The sequence below is a fragment of the Mixophyes fleayi genome, chromosome 6 (genome assembly GCF_038048845.1).
Source record: "Mixophyes fleayi isolate aMixFle1 chromosome 6, aMixFle1.hap1, whole genome shotgun sequence".
Classification (NCBI taxonomy): Eukaryota; Metazoa; Chordata; class Amphibia; order Anura; family Limnodynastidae; genus Mixophyes; species Mixophyes fleayi.
In genome coordinates, this window is record NC_134407.1 from 195,659,724 (window position 1) to 195,665,304 (window position 5,581).

A 5,581-nucleotide genomic window follows, 5' to 3' on the forward strand; every position below is an offset into this window, starting at 1 on the left:
GAGATGCAAGTCTACGATAGGCTGAATTCTTGATACAGATGCATTTTTAGTGATATGCTCTGTTCAGAAATATTTAGGTTATAGTGAAAAAGTTTTGGTACATATAAATCTAAATTAGTATCACTCTGCCACTATTAAGCTGGGTACACATCTATGCAAATCACACGATGCAAGACCATTTGGTCAAATATTGCAAGAGTGTGTACACTCCCATGATCATTTTTTATTGCACCAAAACACATCGCTTCTGTTGATTTGGTTCTATAAACTTTCTAAAAATCAGTCAACGATGGAAGGATGTTGGGCGCATGTTGAAATATGTACGCACTCGGCAGGAGCACAGAATTTCTAATGGACATCAGGTAAGTGTACATGAGGGGTGTAGATGCTTGCTTCTAAATCCCAGAATTGACTGACTCAAAAGACCACACTGTGTGTGTTATTATACTTAATGTTAGTGCTACTGATTGCCTGGTACAAGTTCCAAATTGCCAATGCCAGTATCTGTATATATACAGTCTAACCTTTACGTCTCCAACAAACACTGAGTAATAGAAGATATTTAACAGTGATGAGCAACATGTGGCCCTCTGAGTCTTCACCTGCGCCCCCCAGCTCCTTCTTCTTTATTGTAAGCTTTGTTTGTTAACTTGTAAGACTTAACAATGCCTGCTGATATTATTACCCCTGAAATGTTTCAGGTTGCCTATCACTGATATATAGTGTCAGGGATAAGCCCGTCCGGCTACTCCCTGATTAGATATCTTACATATATTTCAACAGTCATACAATGTATCACCTCTATTTTGTCAGGAACCCCCTCCTGAACCCCTTTATGGGTCACAAATCGCCATCTGCACACTCATGACTTGGATGCTTACTGTAAGGGAACACACGGGATTCCATCCCAAATCTCACGCTCACCTCTCTCTAAGGCTACAGATTTTGCTGGTCCCTTTTCCCAACACAGACGCACACTTCACACCTCTCAGCAACTGCATGTATGCCTGGGGCAGGCAGAAAAGTTGGACAGTCCGTCAATTAGATTGATCCCCAAGAAGCTGACAACTTGTCCCTTCAAAACACAGGTTTTTACGCAAACTCAAATGGGACGGCATTCACAAGAACAGTGTTTAATGCTAATAGGGAGTTGTGGCCCGTGCCACTTTTTCAATCACCATTTGCATGTTGCCTGATTTAATAATCAATTCTACTATGCAATATAACTTTTTTGTAGAGCGTCACATCGATCCAATTTTATCATTAATAAATCCCCTATGACTCTGTCCATCTTTTGGTATCAAACACAGTGTATTCACAGAGCTTACACTCATTTCCTTAATTTCTCTGTGGGGCAGAATTCTTAATTTAACATAAGAGCTGCCCTTCATCATGCTATTGAGGAATTTGTGGTTGATCACTACTTTTATTGATTTTAAGTGGCATATTTTAAAACTGAATTATTTTTGTCTATATTACATACAGCCTACATCAGCACAGACCACATGCTGAGTGGTACCTAAACGTCTGTTCAGGTGTCACAACCAGGCTATAATTCACCGCAGGAGCTCTTTGAAGCTGCCCCAGGTGACACTCCTATCTTCTCACATTGGGATGTGCAAAGCCATTCAATACATTTACATCAGACTCTCTGACTTCACATTTTACACTTTAACTAAACTTATCAATGGAATCATTTGATATAACCCATTTACACTGCAGTTATGATTTAGCCCTTAAAAATAACTGCAAGCTTTCTATGTTCACAACATATAGTATGCAGTAATTTTGGGGTATGGTACAAAAGGAAAAATATCACATTGGTTCTCTTTATACAGGGTGCAGATTTCACTAGACTATTCCATATCTTAGAACAGATTCTATTTTAATGCTCTCCTATTTTCAGCCTAAAACAGCACCATGTTTGGGAAATGTGTTTTGGGACAAAGTGGTGAGGATACCATAGATATGTTCAGTTTAACAACCATAATGTGCCTAATTATGGAGATAAGGCCAGTCCTCTACTTATGCAGGAAGACGCTTAATTAGAAGCATAAGCTATTGATCGGGAAAGCTAGACTTTCACAACATATACAAAAACATTAGTAATCAGTACGGTTTCCACTGTTGCCAACCTAATTTCTAGTGGAAGTTTCAATGGCACACTAGAGATGTACAGATAAGAGAATTGCAGCTGAATAATTGCATTTGTCATACAAGAGTCTTTAATTTGAAAGGAATTCAGATGACAATATAACAAAAAAGGTATAGATCTGGAAAATGGAAATTAAGAAAGAGCAATCATTGAGACAGAATTGGTAAAGGAAAACGATCACTGCAACTAATTAAGCGCCACATGCAAGCCAACGTAAGCTAGTATGTACTAATGTTACTATTCCTAGTATGAACTCCAGGGAGAGGCAATAGTGTTTTTAAAAAAAGTGTCTTTATTATAGCAGATATACACAGAAGTCAATAGGCGCAGTTAACTTGTAAGCAGCAACTCAGTTCATAAGATTGGCAAGTTACACAGAAGAAATAGCAGGTAAATATAAATGACACAACAAGGTACAGGTGTAGTGAATGGCAAAACTTAGCCCAAAGGTTCTAGGATACAAAGGGTGAACTGCAGCACAGGCTTAACAAGTATGAACTACAGATGCAGAGACAAGGAGATGGCGTTACCCAGGAGCCACAGGAGGTACAAGCAAGCCAGGATATCCACAAAAGTACTAGGGTATAGGCAAGTCAATTCAAAGCCAGGGGTCAGGGTCACAAGGAGAAGGTCAGACTCAAACAGATTGCTCTACAGCAAGAAAAATTTATGAACTGCACTGGTTGCCAGGAAAGGTAGTATCTAAAAGGCCAGCTACAGGTGATAAGCATCCAGGGGTAAATGAGATTAAATCCTGCAGGTTAGGAGAGTGGTCCAAGTACAACAGCAGCACCTCTGGTAGAAAAGAGGTACTGCAGGCCAGATTCAATATAATGGCACAACTATGGTCCAGAATGCCTATTATGTATGTTCATCTAGATCAGGGGTGTCCAACCTTTTAGCTTCCCTGGGCCACATTGGAAGACGACGAGTTGGTTTGGGCCGCACATAAAATACACTAACACTAACGATAGCTGATCATCAAAAAAAACATAGAAAACATAGTTAACATATTAAACTTACTTGGAAATGAAGTTAGTAAGAGTTAGGAAACCTGTTGCAGAATCATGATTAAAGCAGTAGTCCCCTTACCAGCTACAATTTAACTTACCTGCATCTGCCCCTTAGTGGGGTTTCAGGAATTAAATGCCAAAAACTTTTTTTTCTCTCTTTTTGCGCCCATGAATTATTTTTTTTATTGACCAGTTTGAAATGGTCACCGATATAGGTAGCATCAGGAGGACTAATAAAAATCTACAGAGATTTAAAGATAGGGTGGCGGGAAAAATGGCTCATGGAGCAGCCTCCGATGAGGGTAACAGTGGGTGATATTTTCACCCTACTCAGCACTGCACATTTAAAATGGTTTAAAATATTAAAAATACAATTATCTCTTAATATTTATATTAGATACATACAGAGAACACAGCTAGTTCATAATTGCATGGTGCAGAAAGTCCAAATTCAGAGTAACAACAATAAGATACTGGATAATCTTTCACTGCTGCTGATAGTTCGCGCGGGTGACTCCTCTGTGCTGCGCTACGCAATGGATGACAGGTGTGATGGCGTCACCCCCGACATTCACTGCGAGCGCCACACAGAGGAGGAGACCAGGGAGGGAGCCGGAGCGCCAGCTGACGTGACCGCAAGGTAAGTATTTTCTTTTTTTTTTTTTGCAGGATTTTTTTTTTCAGCGCTGCCCCCTTGCCACAACCAAAACTCCTGCTGGGCCACATTTACAGGCACGCTGGGCCGCATGCGGCCCGCGGGCCACGGTTTGGACAACCATGATCTAGATTCTAGATGAGATAAGTGTGGAAACCTCTTCTCAACCAGGAGAATGTTGTCCTAAACACAATACATGACACTTGTGAAGGCAAGACATTCCACATCTCTACTTCACTGGCAAATTATTGCCAAAGATAAGCCACTCAGACGAGGGGGATGAAAACAAACTATTGCTAGAGAAATAATTGTTTTTCACATAGAAACTGAATTGAGCACAAGGGGTTACATGAGACTATAAATCTGAAATGTATTCTCTAATGTTCATTATTTTATGTACACTGAAGCCAGTTAACCTGTTCTTAATTATATAAAATGCAAATGATGTGGCTTGAGTTCATTCTATCCTTGTATTTTATTCTACTTATAATTATCTATTTTTAAAACAAATATTTGTTTCAAACTTACGTTATTTGTGCATCTGTTTAATTGTAACTATTGTTACAGTAACTAGTTCAAAGTTAGGAGTGTGCTACTTACATTTTGCTGTCATGCTTTCTATCATCACTGGATAAGTTTAGGAAGAGTTTTCAGTGGTTTATTAATATCGGCTCCCATTGTTTACATTTTGTAGTGAACATACCAACTTGTCAGCTGTGTTCCTTATGAACTTTAGCACCTTTCTTGATCATTATGTACCTTCCACTTCTTGGTGTTAGAGGTTTATAAACCTGTTAATACTTTGTACTTGATGAAAGGCTATCAATTTAAAGGCCCCTATTCTCTTCTAATTCTCCTGGGCCTCTCTGCTGAATTTGACACTGTTGATGACTCACTTTTGATACAAATGCTACTTCTCTTGCTGTCTGTGTTGGGCCGTGTTACTGTCATCTCATCTTGGGTTTGGCACCTCAACCTCAATCTTTCAAAAACGGAGCTAATAATATCACCAAGACAAGCAAACTACCCAGTATCTCTTTTTCATACTTGCCGACTTTCTCCAGCTCCCTTCCGGGAGCCAGCCAGTGGAGGGGGGCGTGAGGTGGGCGGGCGCGCATAGGGTGGGGCTCGGCGAGTTGCGTCATTTTGGCCCCACACCTGCAACGTAATGATGCAAGCATCATTTTATAGCGGGGGCGGGGCCAAAATGCCACGATTCCGAGAATCGCATCATTTTGGTTTTAATTCTGCATTCTTCACAAGGAAGTGTACAGATGCGGGAAACTGCACTACTTGGAAATCTGGAATCCGGTTCAGTTGACAAATATGATTAACACTAGTCTGTCTGCGTTTGCGTATGTTGTGGAATTTAGACTGCAAGCTCCAATGGGGCAGGGACTGTGAATGACAAATATTCTCTGTACAGCGCTGTGGAATTGGTGGTGCTATATAAATAAATGGTGATGATGAAAGGATGAAATATGCAGGCAGCCCAAAATATTTGCAACTACTTTGCTGCAGTATTTTTTTTTTAATAAAATGATCAGCATAAGACTGGTTTACTGTGTACTTTCCCTGTCAGGCTGTTTAAATTCTATCCAATGCAGAATCTCAGCTCTCATTATTCGTGGCTGTCACGATCCTGAGCTGTCAATCAGTCAGTGTATACTGAACGTGCCCACAAGCTTGATGGCCGCCACGTTGTCCTGGCACGACGTCATCCGCTCTGGGTCCGTATCACGTGGTGGGAGGGGCGAT